General features: G+C 47.2%; 1 pseudogene; it reads right to left on the bottom strand.

The window, feature by feature from the left end:
• Window positions 1–10354: 10354 nt before the first annotated feature.
• Window positions 10355–17606, bottom strand: LOC149354705 (uncharacterized; annotated as a pseudogene).
• Between the last annotated feature and the right edge of the window lie 1642 nt (window positions 17607–19248).

The following is a 19248-nucleotide window of genomic DNA, read 5'->3' as shown; positions in this document are numbered from 1 at the left end:
TCCAAAGCAGCACTGAAAATGGTGAAATTTTTCGGAGGCTGGAGAGCGCGCTTTGGCCAAGCCCGCGCACTGTGTACTTCAACCGCACATGAGTCTCTTGGATGAGGCTGCCACCTGTCATCAAGTTGCCGATTTCTACCTGGTGAAAGCACTCAACTCAATCGAATCCTTTGGATCGTCTACCGCTCGCGGGATTTCCTGAACGCTGTTTGTACATCACATCAAACTGAAGTTTATGAAGTTGAGAGTTGGATGAAAGCTCATCTGAACGGAGGCAATGATATTAAATGTTGAAAAAAAGAAAGATATCGGCCATAAAATTTTAAAAAATACGAGATTCATTAAAGTATTAATGTCGTTAATGCCAAACATTTGTAACTGCCTGCGTTGTACTCCTATATCAACAAATAAAATATCATATTGCACACACGAACTACACAATTTTTTTTTTCGCACTGCGTAGCTGGCCTTTCAAGCACTAAGGAAATCGATTACCTATGACGACATGTTCCCTTAAGTTAACCGAAAAGATGACTGCGGACAAATGAGCGTCGTTTTGTTCCCCATCATGCGTCCCGTTCAAGCCTCTTAAAAAGGGTGGCCTAAGTGGACTTAATACGGACAAAGAGTCTACGCTTCCCAGGCAGCTGCGGGTAGTTTGCTCCGAATGATGGCCTGATCCTCAATCAGTCACATCTGAAAATTACCTGATATCACGAGCCCTGGTCAGAGCTATTTATCCTGAGCGCACTGTGCAAAAGTACATGATGCCCAGCATTTCTAACATCATAGATAACAAATAAATTCGCACTTTCATGGGCGGTGTTGGCCCGACTGCGATCCAATGTGCGATCTCAATCCGGCATCCTCCAGACGGCCGCGACCAATATGGCACTCGCCAGGCAGGCGCGGCAGGCACCACACCTCATTCTTATGAAGGAGCCCCCTAACCTACTCGACATAAATATTTATCGCTTTGGGTGCATGCATCGCAGTGTTTCGACAATGGCACGGGTTTAGCGAGCCACACTAGGCTGTTGAGCTGGGTGGCCAAAAAGATGTGGGCCTGCGAAAACAAGACAACCAAAAAGTGGAATCGTTTCCGACTAACGCCAGCTACGTGATATGGTCATGGCAAATTCCCCAAGCATGAGACCGAAGTGTTGCTCATGCGCGACACTGCCTCCACCCCGCCACTGTAGCAGTTCTGTGAATGATGGTGCCGTTGCAAGCAGAACGCCGGTTCATTTCTCCACCACCTCTGATACTTTTTTTTAAACCACCGAATGAGAGGTTCGGAGCTTTCAACAATGGTATGCGTCGGTTTAAGTGAACAATCAAACTGAGAGGGCCGCTGAGCATGTATTTTCACAGGAAATTTCTGCCTCCTTTAATTTGGCCAACATTTTGCGCTTCGTGGGAAGGGAGCGTTGAATGCACGATTTTCTTGAGAAAAACAAAATCTCAATTTATATTACAAGTTCGTCTGTGGCTGCATTGGCAGACAACGCGCAGTCGGCGTTCAAGCGTTGAGCAGCTTGTCTCGCTTATGGCTGCTTTTCTGCCTGAAACTGAACTGCGTCCCAAAGCAAATCAACAATCTTTTAGAGTAAAGAGTTTGGTTTGGTTTGGTGTATTGGGGTTTAACGTCCCAAAGCGACTGAGGCTATGAGGGACGTCGTCGTGAAGGACTACGAAAATTTCGACCCCCTGTGGTTCTTTAACGTGCACTGACATCGCACAGTACACGGGCCTCTAAAATTTTGCCTTCATCGAAATTCAGCCACTGCAGCCGGGATCGAACCTGCGTCTTTCGGGTCAGCAGCCGAGCGCCGTAACTTGTGAGCCACCGCGGCGGGGCTAAAGAGTTTGTTGACACAAATTTAAGCAATGGAAATATTGCACGACTCCACTTGTAGAAATGAAACATTTCTTGAGAGGCACCTGAACGTTTTTCTGTGCATTCACAGCCACTTCCAAACGTGTGTGAGCTCCTAGCATAATTTCTTGACTAGTTAGCCATCATGTAGCGATGCTGATCATGAAAACGAGGCAGCAGCTGTGACGGTGCACTGCTAATTTTAATTTATTTGTTCGAAGTGTGGTAGTGATAGTATAAACTTTATTGCCCATATTACCACGCTAGGGTTGGCCCTAGGCCGCGTCTTCAGTAAAGAAGGCTGTAAGGCCTGGCCATTCGGCGCGGCCCTGTCCCCCACTACGAGCAGGACTTAAAGAGTCGGCGCTGGATACCTGGGCCTCCCACTTCTCTTGGGATGGTTGCTGCGCGGGTGGCACCTTGGTGCTTTCGCACTGTGTTCGAAAGCTGTGTAGGAACAAAAGGCAAGGAGCGAGAAGGAAGTTGCCCACGCATAGCCTCAATCCACATCTGTCACCAACACGTTCGTTCAAAGCATGGCCTCGTCATCGGTAGCCGTGACCGCGTACCTCTCCGAACCACGAACGCTGTACCTCGTCCGCTTCCCACCACTGATAAATGCACCGTATATTACAGCGGTTTCAGGAAAGACAAACACACTCTCTAGCTTATACGCGTGCACTATGAGAGTGCAGCGGCACAAAGTGTAGCAACCGCGAAATGTTGCTTTTCGGTTAGCTTTTCTGTGACTGAGATCAACCTCGCGCAGTCGCCTCACCTCCACAACTTAAAACTTGCTTGGGTATCATAACGACGTGCAAAAAGTTGCCATAAACGGCCAACTTGCTGCGCGCTGGAAGGGTGCCATGATTGTATCCTCCAATATTCAGACACATATGCGTCATTAGTAAGTATAAATTAAAGGACACCAGAGAAATCACTGAGGATTTCAAAAGCAAGTGATTTATGTGCAAGCACCCCCTGTGTATGTTTGACGCATAAAAACAAAACTTGTATATTTGGCCGAGCGGGTGAAATCATACCGACACAGCTATCGTCACAGAGTCATGCGGGTGTGTGTGTGCCTACACGCTTTTTCCCTGCACCTTCCTGCAAAAAACTGGCTAGTGCAATAAACCACAGTTGCAGTAAGCGCCTTGTCCGTGTTAGTTCTTCGTCCGTTCTGTCCACTCTTGCGCCTTGTATCATCGAGTCAACTTACAAATTTGGGAGCTGGCCGTCTGCTATTTGCCCAAGGCTCAAAGTATATGAGTCTCTCAGCTGCAGGTTCTGCACTTCGTTCTGTAGCGTGCCGACTAAGCAGTGATACCCGCCCCTCTCCCCCCGGCCATCATTTTGCTGATAAATTTGTTTTTGTAGCGAAAAAAACATTGGCCACGAACTTGCGATTTCGCTGTGGCGATGCTCCGAGGAGGCACCCAGACCGACCTTGAGGCGTTGCCTAGCAACCCCCGCAGCTGACGTCACACCGCTTGCCTCGCCGTTGCGCTCGCCTCCGCTCGCTTCGCCAGCTGTGTCGCATGCCTGATAACATGTCGGAGGATTGAAAATGAGAGCTGGCGTCCGGCACAACCACAGTTGAGGCGGCAGTACGGGCGGCGACACGTCTCCTAAGCGGAACGAGGAGTGGAATCGATATCAGAACGAGATGAAGAGGAAACGAATCGCCCAGTAAACAGAGGAACAGCGCGCCGAAGGACTGGCTAAACGCCGGGAATATGCCGCCGCGAACGGGCACGTTTAACGTGCGTCCAATGTCTGTCGACCACTAGCAGCAGCGACAACAGCCACAGGAGAGGCCTGAGTCCTGCTTTCGCTACGTATATCCTGGCATAGCCGAGCTAAGCAAATGCCAATTTTTGAGAACTTTTCAATTTCGTGTGCCAAAAAAGACAGTGTAAGAAATTACTCTCCTATTCAAATGAGCAGTACCCATAAACCTTAAAAATGACTCCGCATGTTCAAGTTGCGGTAAGGATTAATAATTTTGGGCACATTGGCGGAAAAAGTGAGTGCTGTTAAAGGCGGCATTTTGGGTCTCCTTCGGTAATGAAGCCTTAGGTAGGTGGTGGTTGTGAAACTTTATTACCAGCCGATACAGAGGAGTGAACCGAAGCCGCCCACGCTTGTACGACTGCCGCTATCCCTTGGGCAGCAGAGGCGTCTTCAGCCAGCTGGAGGAGCTTAATCTATGTCCCCAGGTCTGAGCTAATATTAGAGCCCCCCCTCATTACAGTCGACAATGACGTGACTCGCGCGTAGGGTCTGCGGGCAGTTCCAGCCGATATGATTTAGATCGGCTTTGCTATCACAATTTTTGCATTTGTCTGAGTAGAAGCCTTCCGAATGGAAGCTACACAACTGGGGATAGGATAGGTGTTAGTTTGAATTTACGCCAGGCTTTGGCCTGTCGTTTGGAGAGCGTTATATATGCTGGGGGGAACCTGAGTCTTGCAAGCCAGTAGTACTGCAAGATTTTTCTGTAAGAAAACCTCTTCTTGCCTGAGAATAGGGAGGGCGGGAGCACGACCCAGCTTTGCAGGAAAGTCCTCGAGCTAGGTTATGAGCCGCCTCATTACCAGGAAGGGAGGGATGCCCAGGCGTCCAGATTAGGCGAATACGCCGTGCTGGCTGAGAATTTTGCAGTATCCTTGCTGCTTGTGGGGAGGTTCTTCCCAGCGCGTAATTAGGTACCGCCAACTTTTAGTCGTTCTCTACGGTATCTGCTGAAGATTCCGCACTGGCTGGAGCAATCGCTGTTTCTTCTCCAACATGCGTGCGCTGAGTGCGTATAGTGCCCCCAGTTACGAGGGTACCATGTTCGCTGGTGACCACCGCTACCATCTTGTCATCCGAGGAATCTCCTGCATCGACATATACTACAGAGGTATCATTAAGAAAACGCTTGGCCACCGATTTGGCTCTCTCTGCACGACATTCAGTGTTAAAATATTGGTGCATATTCCCAGGTATTGGTGGAATGACCAGAAGCTGGCGTATATGTTTGGGAAGGTCAGCTGTTGGTACGCCTTGTCAATCGTTTGTTATACCTAGAGTGGGCAGAATGTGTCTGCCAGTTCTTGTGTTCGATAGCCATTCGTATTGCGAGACGGTGACCGCATCAATAATCTCACTTAGGGGGTTATGAAGAACGACACCTAACACCTCCTCAGTCACTGTGTGAATGGGTAGCTATCCGTGCGGGCGAGCTGTCGTGGTGTCATGCATTGCACAATGAATACACCATACAATTTATTGCGGAAAAATCTGCGAGTATGATACAAGGTGCGAAAAATTAGACTTACAGGATTGAATACAATACATGGAGTGCAGTAAAGCTGTTCTTGAGCGTGCGTAGCATTCTATCGGTATCAACCGGCCAAAGTTAAAGTGCAAGAGCTATCAGGCTTATTATTTCCCTGAAAAGTTCCCAGAAAAACGCCCTACACTACAACTTCGTTCCACTAGGCAGGACTTTTGAGCCCATCATCGTCGACATGCGTGTGTGTGAACGCGGACATATTTGGAAAATCGGTGGTGACTCGCACAACTTACGAGAAATCTCGCCTTTCTTGTGCACCTGCTCCTTTTCAAAAAACCGCGATATTCTACTTTTGAACGCCCTGCATATAATAAGCGTTACTGCACTGCAACTCTTACTGCAATGCGTCTGGCCAAGGATTGTCACATTTTCAAGCGAAAGTTCTCTCCTCGTCTACAAAGCTGAAGGTCGTGTGGCTACGTTATTTGACCTTAAAACCAGGAGGAGTGGACGCTTGGCTTTTACGTCATGTCTGCTGACTCCCCACGCCTCGCTTCAGCGGCGAGCTTTGAGCCGACGGCGTTTGCACGCCTTGCGGCTATCTACTATCTACTCTATCTACTTTCGCAACTTCCGTAAATCGTTTGACGCGCCATTGCATCTTTTTATCGTCTTGCAAGTTTCAGCCGGGTTGAACCACCATTAATTTTTTAAGCCTTCCATCTGCCTCTAAAACATTCCCACTCTTTCTGTTCATTGGGTAGTGCACTCATAGACACACCATCAGATGTAACTGGAGATTGCCTTTAGCACTGCAGCAGCATTAATAATAATAATAATAATAATAATAATAATAATAATAATAATAATAATAATAATAATAATAATAATAATAATAATCTTTATTCAGCATAATCTGAACATACAAAAAAAACGGAAGCGCCGAAGCCACAAGTGGGCTTGTGCGGCAGCCGCGGCAATCTTCGCGCTACATCAGAGCTCCATCAGAGGCAAAAGAAAATTAAAAGACGTAAATATGAAGAACACAAAAATTTTGGCACGGAAAGAATGAAAAAGCACTGATAAGATTTTAGTACATGTTAAAGATTCTCTAACACTTGAACAGCAACACGCAGTTTATTGCGGGTGGCTAAAGAAATTAAATCATCCGGTAATTCGTTGAAGATAGCTGGCACGTAATATTTTCTAGTTGCTTTGCCGTAGTGAGTGCGCACTCTCGGTTTATGATAGCGAGGAACATGTCTCAACGGTACCGGTTTCGTATTTCTGTGGCTGTATGCGCTATTACAAAAATATTTCAGTACTACAATTTGTTTAAATAGATTGTCAAAAAAAGGCAAACCGGCTGCGGTAAAGACGCTGTTGGGCAGATTTTCCTGCTGCAAGTAGAGAACGCTTGTAGCAATGTTTTTCAAAATCCTATTAACCCGACTTTTCCATGTGAAAGAGCAGTTAAAAAAACAACACATACCGTATCTCAAGACACTATACCCCAGAGCCTGGGCGACTAATTTTCTAATAGAAAATGGCATCACAGTTCGCAAATTAAACAACAAGCATGCAACACTTCTGAGTTCCTTACAAATGTGAGTCATCTGAGTATTCCATGCCAAATCATTGTCTATGTATATACCAAGATACTTAACCGACGGGACGCTAATTATAGGTTCACAAGAACACAAAGAGCAGTATGAGGTGTGTAAATGTATGGAACCTGCACTTGGTGCATCTTTATGCGGGTTACGAAAACAGACAAGTCGGGATTTGGTGCTATTTATTTGTATTAAATTTGAGGCAAACCAATCACTAACTTTAATAGCGTCCTCCTGAAGGTTAGCCAGGGCATATGAAAAATCAGGGTTGCTTGAGACTAGTAGAGTGTCATCGGCGTAAAGGAATATGGTGGATGATTTCACATGGTCACATATGTCATTCACATATAAGTTAAACAACAAAGGAGATAAAATGGACCCTTGCGGGACACCACACAGCACTTTTACAGCGTTGACTGCAGATAGGCCCAAACATGACTGCTTGAGAACGATTGTGAAGATAGTTTTCAATTAAAGACAAAAAAGGACCCCTAAATCCATACGAGTACAGTTTAGAACACAAACTTTGATGATTTACCGTGTTGAAAGCTTTTTTTACGTCCAAAAAAAGTGCGAATGCTACCTCATTGTTCTCCAGGCTTTGATGCAGCAAATAGGAGAGATTTTCCAATAGCACCTGTGTTCCTGACCCGCTGACAGAACCGTACTGATTCCCACTCATTAGGTCATGTTTAGTAATAAAAGCATTCATCACAGAAAGTACATGTTTTTCCAATATCTGGGATACGCAGGAAAGAATAGATATGGGGCGGTAGTTTGCAATATCATTCTTCTTCCCACTTTTGTACAGAGGAACAACGCGAGCGCTCTTCAGTGATTCTGGCCATGTACCACTCTTAATTATGCCGTTTAAGATAAGCAGCAAAACATTTTTCAGAGTTGTAATGTTTCTTATCAGATCACCTATGAAAATGTTGTCAAGTCCGAGAGATTTGTTACGTTTCAGACTAGACAAAATGCTGAAAAGATCAGATTCTGTCATAAGAGGAAGGAAAGCCCATGGCGATACGCTTTTTGTCATTTTCGTCGAGCTCACAGTTTACGAGTTTTGTCAGTTTTGTCGTTTTCGTCGAGCTCACAGACCATTTTAACAGGAGCTTGAGAACAGCTCGGTACGTCGAGAGCCGCCTCGCATTCCCATCTTTTCCCTTCCCTCTCTACAACCAACGCTCACACAACCGCTCCATACACCTCCCCAACCAACACTCTCGTCATAGAAACACACGGGATCGCCGATGCCATCACACACTTTGGGCACCCCACCCCTGCGTACGTTGTCTATTCCGATTCGCAGGCAGCTTTGCGTGCCTTCCCCAAAAGAGCCCTCCCCTTCCCTATCCGATCGGCCTTAGATGCTGCCCTCAAAGCACTCAGCCCACAACCGGTCTCCCTTCGGTGGACCTTTGGTCACATGGGCATTCCCGGCAATAAGCTGCCTCACCAGCTTGCGTGCGATAATATACGCCGGGAGCCGGAAATCCCACGCACGAGCCAACCGACGCAGCAGACGTTCAGGGCTATACAAACTCACAGTCGACTAATACTACACGCCGCAAAAATTGGACTCAGCTGATTTACCACTGCTACATCCATCCTTATCGATCCGTGAAGCTGGAATTCTTCGCCGAATTTAATTTAATCTCTTACATACACTAGCCATACTTTATTTGTACCGGTACACGTCCACAGCTGGCCGCCGCGGTGGCTCAGTGGTTATGGTGCTGGGCTGCTGATCCGAAATACGAGGGTTTGGCCCCGGCCGCGACGGTTGAATTTCGATGCAGGCGAAATTACAGAGGCCAGTGTGCTGTGCAATGGCAGTGCACGTTAAAGAACCCCAGGTGGTCGAAATTTCCGGAGCCGTTCACTGCGGCGTCCCTCATAGCCTGAGTCGCTGGGGACGTTAAACTCCACAACCACACTTCCACACCTCAGTGCCCAAACTGTCCACACACATATGCAGATGCAGAACACTGCCTATACAGTCCCACTCTGCATTCCAGTCCCCCGCCTATCCTTTCCCCCCACCTCCACCGTGGCTCATCTGGCTCGCCTCCTGGATCTGAAACTGCAACGCGCCCTCGTCACCTTGGCCTAGGACCTGTTAAACGCCTAAAATAAAGGCTGTTTTAATAAAAGATGGAGTTAAATATGTAATACTGTTAACGCGCCAGGATGAAGTATAATAAGGCGCACCGGTTGCTCCAATATGACATTGCGCCGTGTGGCAAGCAGCTCATGTCGAGAAGGAAACAACCCCAAGTTATACAAAAAATTGCCGTGTCGGCTATGAATGAATAAAGAAGCGCTATTGGGAATCCCTTTTTCGGGGCAATTACTAACCATTTTCACCTTTCCTCTCAATGTTGTTTAGTTTGACACCGTGAATCATTTGGGACTTAACTTTATTATTTTCTTATCTCGCTTTTCAGTCGTGCAAAACCACACCACACTGCCCTTCGGGTCGACTGATCAGAGGCACAGTATGCTTTCCGCATTTTCCAAGTTGCCACACCGTGAGTGAATACATATAAGGTCGCCATCAAACGCACACCGATGACCGACTTAACCCTTTAATTGTTACTTATTAGTAAAACCTTTCGGAACTTAGACAATTCAACAACTAAGCTTTAGTTTGGTGTCGCGGTAATATCTTAGATATTTCAAATTTATGTAGCAAATAGTCGAGGTGCTGTTTCTGATGTAATTCCATGGCATGTATGCACCCGTCTTTGTCAAAAGTAACCAGGCTGCATGGTTTGCTTCTAGCTTGCATAGTGGATCCTTTGTGGCTTTCCTAAAGATCAAAAGGGGTTGGAAGGTAAGAAGACCCCAAGCCTCACCTTAAACGACCATTTCAGCTTCAGGGAAGCTGTAAGAGCTCCACTGAACGAGTTAGAAGCAAACCATGCAGCCTGGTTACTTTTGACGAAGACTGTACATGTAGGGGATCATTTTTCAGAACTGAGGCCTTGATACTGATTAGAATAGATAATAAAGAAGACTTCTCTGAAAGTAAAGGTAATGTAGGATTGGAAGAGGACTCCAAATGCGGGTTTTTCTGCAGGTTACAAGGCCAGGCGCCAGAAGCCAGTCCGCAAGGTTTCGACGCCGGACGATGCGCCATCGACGTCCAAGCTTTTCGCCCCGCCTGCAAGGCTCCTCGGCCATCGTTCTTCAGCAAACAGGTACGCAGACCGATACAGGCAGTCTTGTAAGGTAACCCCTGTATTGAATACTTTCCAATCTTGTTTTTCACGCGTGCCACCTTTACGGCTCAAATAGGACGAAGTTTATTAAAGCAAAAGCTTTACTGGCCTCGTCTAGCCATAGTCATCGCTGCGGTACATGTGACATTCAAATGGAGGAGTGGAGGTGTGTCAGACACGTGGTGTACCACGTGACTCGCCGCAGATGCAGCCTAACGCCGCCGCCGCCTCGCCAGCTGTGTCCCCATGACTGACCACGTGACTCGCCGTTTTCTTGAAAGGGAGACGGTGCCGCTCTCGCGTGCCTCGCAGTTTCTCGGATTGGATGAAACGAGTAGGCCGGGACTGTCTACGCCATCGGGACGGTCTCGTAGACGACGGGCTGAGTCTGATCGTCCGGCTGAGGTTGCCAATCATGATAAGCATTTAGCTAGAGTACGAAAGTTAAACACACCAAGCTAGCGGCACAGGCCGATGAGTATGGGAGCGTCGACTGGCTCAACGGCGGTGCAAGGATTTCGAAAGGCGGCAGCGAAAAACTTCGGCGACGGACGAAGAGGTTGAGTCTAACCTGGCTTATAAACACAGCATAACAACGCATGAACAATTTTTTTCCTTGCATAACCAGGCTTAAGCGAGCTAAGCCGAAGCCATTTTTTAAAGAAAAGAATACCGAAGTGTCGCGACAGCGAATATCAGGCCGGGATGAGGCAAATATCGGCTTATCTGTTAGAAGTAGTACCAGGGATCGATGCGCTGTCTTGAGCCAGCAGGAACAGAATCGCGAGAGGCTCCAGTGCGAGGAGAGGGGCCAACTAGGATGCTCCTCGGTGTCGTCTTCATCGGCGGCCGCTGCCACTTAAGCTGTCTGAGGCCGATGGTGCTGCTACAAATTCCCAACGTTATAATGACTGCTGACTTCCCATCACCTCGAGCTCCCGGAGAAGACGGAACTGGAGCACTGAGTGGGAAAAGGTCTACACGACAGTGTGGACCAGACTGAACAAAGAGGCTTTTAAAATAGGTTCTCGGCCATGGCTGGTTCAGCCTTCAAGCTTAGGCTTGAAGACCATGCATTTACCACCAATATCAAGTGCAGCCACCTTCCCTGTAATTTCCAGTTTTCGCTAGCCTCTTGAACTCTAAAAGGAAAAAATAACCAACAACCAATATTACCTGGATAAAATAAATAGAATAGGAAACATTCTTAAAAGTGGGTAAATGGCACTAAGATGTCAATTTCCACAGCAGGGGATAAGAAACGTTCACTTCGTGGGCGAAAACGAGTATACCAACTGCATGTAGCCTAGGAACAAGAATGCAACGCCCTAGAGCCCGTACCATTTTGTCGCCCCTCAGAGCCGGACAATCACAGTTACCTTGACATGCATGGTAATGTTGGCTGGCGGCGCTCATGTTGCTAGCTGTGCTTAAGATGGGTGTCAATCTCGCGGTGTCGTGGTCAGTGTCCTACATTGAAAGGCCTGCGACGGGTTTATGCGGCCTAACCCGGGCATGCGCAGTAAACTATACAGAACAGCGACCAAGAGAGCTACTGGGATAAAAGACGGCGCACCTGATTTTGCCTGATATTCGCGCGAATCACTGTCGTGCTCATTTTTCTATGTTTTCTGTTTATCGTCATCGGAAGAACAGTGAAGCATAGAGTTTATAAATATTAACAGAGGGAAAGCTGGCGGCTCCGCACTCCATCCACCAGGGATGGGCTATGCATGCCGGAAGACATTTGTTCTGTTTGATATGTGCTGAGTTTTTGAGTGCTCTGTGGATCGCTTTTTTTTATTCTTCAGCTTCGTCTCGAATAATGTTTTGTGCGCTTTGTGGTATTGTTATCCAGCCACGAAGCCAGTTAGTTTGAGATCTTAAGCATTCGGAGGCTGCAATAACTGCACTGAAACGAATATGGTCACCTCAAAAAATGCGCAGGTACAGTAACTGTGCTGCTCTGTGGTAAGATTAATACACGTAATCTCTTTTCGCTAAGAAGAGTTGGTTCGTTACACGAAAATTAGCGCTAAAGCTCACGCGCTTGTGTTGTGTTTCTGTCAAAGGGAAACTATTTTTCCCTTTGGTGCCCTCTTCCGTAAGAGATCACTGAAGCTGACAAAACTTTAAATTGTTTACGTACTAAGTAATGCTGGCTGCAGGGAAACTTCGCGTTGTCTCATTTTCTAAAACTGTACGCTGGTTTTTCTCTTCGCGTACGTGCACCGAAGTGCCGTTTTAGTGAAGAGCGGATTATTGAGATGGCCGGAACGATAAACACAAATGCGTGGTTGATTTCTGAACTCCTATCAACGAGGTTCATTTCAGCCTGCATCAGATAAGGTTGAACAAGTAGTTCGACGCGGGAAGAAAGGGGCGACGACATGAAAGAAAACACATCATCCCAGAGTTTCTTTTTCTCGAGCCTCATCGCTGTTGGCCTCGTCAAGTCATTTTTTTTTTCAATATGGACCATCAACTGGCCCACACGAACGCCATGCTAAGAAGAAAGGTTGCATGCGTCAGCACGAACAGAGCTGCCACTTAATTGTGCTCGCAGAGGTTTCAGCTCCCTAGTTCATGTTTTTGTTTCCAAAAACCGTATACGCAGCGCCAAGAGTTGGCGACAGCCACCAGGGTGCATGTCGAATAAACTTATTGAACAGAGTGGGTTCGGGCAAGTTTCTAATCTCGTGAACATAGGGCGCGAACCCGGAATAGCAAACAACACCAATGAAATATTTCTATTTTTAATAACGCCAAAAAGAAAGCTCCTAAAATGTGTTATTTTAAACGTAACAATTTTTTTGAAAGAATATTTGCTCTGAAAAGTCTGTCTGTTTAATGCAGAAAAAATTATTTCGAAAATTAACGAAACTTGGCGTCATGAAGCGAAACCGCTCTCTCACCGTGGGTCACTCTGTGTTCGTTAACACTTCTCTCCTTTTCTGCTAATTTATTTCAATTCACTGTAGCCAGATTTTATTATATGACACTTCGATTCAAAAACAACGTTTCCTTAGAATAACTTTTTTGCGAAAATTTATTTTTCTGCGATCATCTTTATGTTTAAGTATAACACCAGCCAAGCAAAAAAACATCGTCTTAACGGCATTCCAACAGTGGATAACTGCTCGTGGTGAACTCGCATGTCTGGTGGCGCCAGATATGCCTGTAGGTTATGTTTAGGAACTATACGCAGTGAAGGGAAGCTGCTGCTGTGCAATGAGGCGTTTTTAAGCCACTGCAACTCCCTATGTGAACTCTGTACGTACATGAAACTAAACCTACCTAATAATTTCATTCGTAAAGCAGTGTCCGATGTGCTGCCGCTGTGCCTACGGGGCTTTTGACGCATCCCTATGGCGTACACTCTTTGATACAAGGTACTTGCTTACTTAGATACTTACTTAGGTACTTAGACACATACTTACTTAGGGTAGTAACTGGTTGTCACATATGTCACTACCCTGTTAGTAACGCAGTTAGTAACGGTAATTTTAGTGACTAATCCACTAAGTTAGAAATGGCTGCTACCCGCAGTTAGTAACGGCTGCTACCTAGTCACTAGATGCTGTTTTTAATGCGAAGTATATATTATATACTGGGTTTTTTCTTTCAGACTAACAACTGTTTTTAAATTTCTGCGGCAGATACCAGCCGTTTCTTCTCCTGAATAACATACAGAGCAGAACACCTTTTGCTCTTCAAATAATAGCAGTAACCTAGATATTTAACAAAGACCTGCACCAATTTCTATGAGTTCACAAATTTAGCCAAATGGACTCACACAATCGTAGCCCTTTAAAATATAGAACATATTCTGTGCCTAGCAGCTGTTATGTGTGTGGTAAAGGCGCTGGTGCCGCAGTCACTGTTCTCTTTCTCGACACATTTTCGCACTGCACGAAGAAAGCAGCATGGGCACGAATGCATTTTCTTGCTCACTCTTGAGTAGGTATATCTCAAAATCAGGGCTAGGTACCAAATTTGTTCCTAGAGGACATGTCGTCTCTGTCACGGGCTGCAATTCTACAAGTGCAACATATCTTAATCAGTGCAGTGCATAATTCTGTTAAATATCTTCATTTCCACAATGATCTGCTGAGGAAAAAAAGAAATTATCCGCCTCTGCTTTACCCTACAGCCTTACCGGCATAATTGTATCTGCAGAAGGCATTTTCATGTAATTCTGAAAAAAAATTCCTGGTATGGTTAAAATCTAAAAAAATCCAGAAAAAGCTGACTTCTTCCGCAAAATAGACTCGCATTCACTCGTGAAATTAGTGCTTACTGTCATAAAAACAATGGGCAAGTGGGTGTTGGTGTTTATCAGGAACTAAAACTCGCCCTGTTCCAAAAAACCAGGCAGAAAAGTCTGCCCCACAGAGCAATACATATTCCGAACATTTATTCGTCAGTTTTCTTCAACGCACTTACAATGGAAGAGATTGTGCGGACCCCTAACGGCGCCTTCGTTGATGTGGCGAGACCACAAAAGTGATCCAGCACCGTAAGGGTGTTCTTGTTGCATGGGCTGTACTTAAAACTAAACCCAATACATTTCCATCACTGCTGCCATGTCCGCTAATACATCGATTATCTCAACGCTTAGGCTCTCAAAGGTGGCAACAATATCAGTTGCTTCATGAGGTTTTGCACTGTTCAGTGAAATGGCGGGGTAGGTGTCCTGCAACAATAGTATTAGCGCCAAATCAGTGCCAATTTAGTAAACAAATAGCCGTAGAAAATAAAGTAATACGCTTCTTACCAGACCTTTCAAAAATGTTGGTTGCTCCTTTGAGCATTGGCAGCAACTGTAGCACACAAACTGCAAAGCAGTCTGTCGACCAAAAATTTGTTATAGAACTGAGCAAGATTATGAACACGGAATAGATATACTTACACTTTTTTGCATCACCTTCCAATTTTTCCAGTTCTGTTTCAATTTACGCAGCAGTGATTCTAGCGCAGCGTCGAGCCTTGGCAAGCTGAAAACACCACTCGCCGTACTCATTTATAAATCCGAGCAATTTTGGCTCCAAGTTTATGTTCGTCACAGCGGTGAACTCCTCATAAAGCTTGAATGAGAAAAAAAAAGAATTTTCGGTGAATTATTAGAAAAGAACAACTTAGCAGCCGTAAGGTCAAAACATAAATTGAAAATCAATAAGCATTCTGGCGTGGAGAGAACACTATCTCATAATCTTGCATATGTTCTTTAATCAATAAGAAAAAATGCAACAGTTGTATCCTGCTCACCATTTAAGCATTTTCTAAAGCTTTCCAATACTTCAGCTGTCCATGGCTGCGTTTCCTTCATCCATTTCCTCCTTGAAGGCCTGGTCTGCTTCATTGAATCGCGAAACTTCTCTATGTCGGGCGTGAAACTTGCAGCAGCCCACAGAGAAGCCCGCACTGCTACCTCACGAGGGAACGCAGCAGAGCGGGCTCCAGTCAAAAATAGAAGCGAAGGGTACTCATGAATCGCGAGAGTACACGCAGGCGTTTCTTTCATACGCGACCGTCAACCCCTCGCATTCAACTGTTCAGACGCTGCTCGGGTATTGAAGACGCGCGGCCGGGGTGCGGCGGAACAAATCATAGTTGCATGGCGTCTGGGGCTCGCAGGTGTCAAAGCGCAGTTAACGATTTTTGTCGATTGTCGGCTGCTAAAGCCACTGTTGGTGTGCGACCGCGCAGGGCGTGGTTGAAGAATAGGCAACCCCTTTGAGCCGCGGCGCGGCTCGTTAGCAGCGGATTCCGAGTATGTTTTTGGTGTTTGCTTTTTCTTTTTATGCGAAGCATACTAGCCGCACAACCGAGCTCTTCCTTGCTGCGCCGCGCACGGCCGCGTAGCTACCACTTGACCTACATCGACGCACCACGTGATATGACGTCACAACAACTGTGAAAGCTGGGGATCAACTGGTGCGCTCGCTTGCGGACGCGCAGCCTCCACCGGCGGCCTAACTCCCGCTCCTTCCGCTAGGGGCGCTGACATCACAACAGCTGTGAAAGCTGGGGCTCAACTCGTGCGCTCGCTTGCGGACGCGCAGCCTCCGCCGGCGGTATGCTTCGCATCCTAGGCTTAACCATAAGCTATGCCAGGCCATTTTTTTTTTGCTTTCCTGCAGAAAAAAAAAAATTGAGCAGGAATAGGTTTCGGACGCGTTGCTTACATTGGAAGCGTTTCTTTTGATAAAAATTGTTTTGAAACATGTACTAGTGGTGCATGTGTAGCAGCGTCCGCTAAAACGCAAAGTGCTAGCCAGACGGGCCATTGTAGGCCACTAGCATAAGCGGCTGGAGTCGCTTGATTTTATGGCATTGTCTGATTTTGAGCGAAGCCTTGCGGGGTTATGCAAGGTTTACAAAAAGGGGAGGTATCAGCGGCATCGCCGACGGCTTAAGCCGAGGTCCTTAGCACAAGAATCAGCATCAAAGTTGCTGTTTGCTGGTGTTTTTTTTTCCTGATGTAGGATTTTGAGCCTATTGGCTTTGTTTATTGTTTTAAACTGAGATACTCTTTGTAGTGTAATGTGACGATTTGTGGGCATTTTCTAAGTGCTGCTGGACTACTCCCAGGGATTAATTGGCTTTGTAAGAGGGAAAGAGCCTGGCATTGCTTAGTGGGGATTGTGTCGTGCTTGCTGACTGAGCGGTTGGGTTTTCGGCGAGGTTCTAACGCTAGCGGAGCACGAGTCACTTTGCAGTGCCCTTTGTGAACCTGCACGTGCAAAGGAAGCCTTCGGGGTGCGCTGAGCTCCAGAACCGCCGAGAGACAACCGACTCCGGTTAAGACCAGCCTCAGGCAACATCTCTCCGGACAGCGGATGCTGTCCCCTGTCCATCGGGATGCGGGGCAGTCTGTTACGTTTCGCCTTCGTCGTGGGGAAGAAAACGGCATGGCTGCAGCGGAACGCAGACTAACCCCAAAACGCGCGTTGGGTGAGCGCCTGGATTGCCACGGAAGCCGCGTCCGTCTTCCCGGTTGAGCGAGCGTCTCCCCTACAGCGCGTGCGAACGCACGTTCGAACGCATGAACTGCGCGGGAACGCCGCTGGTGGACATTCCGGCGTCTGCGCTACATGGATGGCATCGCTCCCCCCCTCCCAGCGCGTGACGGCGGTGATCCCTCGGGAGTGTGTGTGTGTTTGTGATTGGTGCCACTGAGAACTTCCTTCCTCGGCAGGCCCGGCCCCCATCTGGGAACCTAGGGAAAGGGAACTCTTTAAAACCTCGGCAGCGGTACGGCCGAAGGGCTTTTCATCAGATGGTCTCATCATGTGCTGTCCTTATGCAGCGTTCCAGCAGTGAGCGTCTCGTTACCGAGCTCACTTGTAAATAATGTAAATTTAATTGTAAAAGTCTTCTCTCATTGTCTTTTCCCGCATCCTCGTCTCCGACCTCCTTCATTCCCTCTCCGGCGCCCGACCATGCTACCTCATCTTTAACAAACCAGTGACGAATGCTGCACTCGAGCGGCCGCCCGTCACTTTCAAGCCAATAAGTCCACGGCTGGCTGGACGTCCCAGCAGCCGCATGCAGTCCACAGCAGCCATTCCCCCGCCTCGCACCTCGCTGTGCCTCATGTAGTGCCTGCCTGGGAATCGGGCAGCTCCGACTGGCAACAGTTGCAGAAATCACGCCACCCCCGACACACCTACCCACCTGACACCCACCTAAAGCTCAACCGCAATGCCACAGCCAGCCACAGCCAATGGCGTCCGCCTGAGTCTCTCCTTCGGATCACGGACGCCTTGCATGACTTTTGACCATAGGCCAAAGCTTTGTTCCAGCCGCTTTGTGCATCGCTGATCCCCATACCTGCTCCACATAGCGGCTAATCGTATAAAAGGGGGGGGAGGGGGGGGGGAGGACGGTAGCAAACCGCGTGGCAGTCTGTGGCGAAATGCGGAAGGGGACGAAATGTCGCTATCTCACGCTAGAGAATGCCCTGGCACCACAGCGCCGGCCGGACGCTAACACCCTCGCTTCGCGACCAACTCCTCTCGAGCAGCACTCTATAAATGTGGCCGCGGTCGCCTCTTGGGCGACCTGTACGCCATGTTCGCAAGATGAACGACGGCGCAGTGTGTTCCTGTTAATTCCAGAATGTTTTTTATTTCGTAACGGATAGGTGGATCTCGCAGTTGCCGCAAAATGCGCCGCGCTCTTTCCTATTTACGTTGCGACATGCCTCCCTTCTCATCGTCCGTATTACTGCGTCCATTTATTATTACTGTTCCTTAGCTCCGGCTGCTGCTCGCCGATATCCGCAATGTCCTTTCCAGCCTTAATCCCAACATTCACCTTCTACGATAGCGAAAGCTTCTATTTTCCAGTAGATCAAAAATAAATATTCCGAGTTCGTCTATTAGATGCGAGAATATTCATGTCAGCACTCCAGCACTACAGCAAGCAGTTCAGGTGCATCCGCACCTGCACTGAAAGGGTCAAAGTCGTACATGTGAAATACCTGTTGCACCGCTGCCCCTAGTCATTAAATAATACATTCGACCCGGACATGAGCTTGGATGCACGTTTCATGAAGCATAATAACCTGTGAGCGGAATAGAGGGAAAGGTTAATGAGACATATATGTACAAATTTGATTTTCCAAGGCTTCTTCACTTCATGCCTGCCACGTTGCTTCTTCTTCCTTAGACCGCACAGCTTAATGGAAATGCGTGAACTGCGATGTCGATACCAAGAGGGATCCCGGAGTAACCATAATATTGAAAATTAATAGTATTTTCGTCCGTTACTCAGGCGTGCTGGATATTTGTATTGTGGTGTAAATTGACTCGCCTGGGCAGAAAGGGTTAAAACACCTTACTGATACGAAATCTGGAGATTTCTATAGCTGAATTTTCCTTCAATATTTTCGCAACATGAAAGCCGCGTCCCTTAAACGTTACATGTGAAAGTTCCGAAGTATCGGTCCTCGATTGGACTAAACGTCAGGGCTAGCAAATAACAATTTCGTTGTCGCACACTCGAGGTGACTCATTACATCAGGAATTACTCCAGGGCGCGTCAGCACGACAAGACACCGCTCGCTAGAGCGAAAACATTTTTCAAAGCACTTTCTTACCTGCATGACAAAGACGTGGGTTATCCACTTGTGTGCAAGCACAGCCGTCGTACCTTTTGCCTCGTCGACGGCATTTACAAGCGAACTTATCCATGAGCTCCTACTCATGAAACACAAATACTCTTTGTGAAGATTGT

This window comes from Amblyomma mixtum, chromosome 3, assembly GCF_055824585.1.
Source record: "Amblyomma mixtum isolate Tamu chromosome 3, ASM5582458v1, whole genome shotgun sequence".
In the NCBI taxonomy this organism is placed as follows: domain Eukaryota; kingdom Metazoa; phylum Arthropoda; class Arachnida; order Ixodida; family Ixodidae; genus Amblyomma; species Amblyomma mixtum.
The sequence above is the reverse complement of the archived record's forward strand: the minus strand, read 5'-3'. Positions and strand labels throughout refer to the sequence as shown.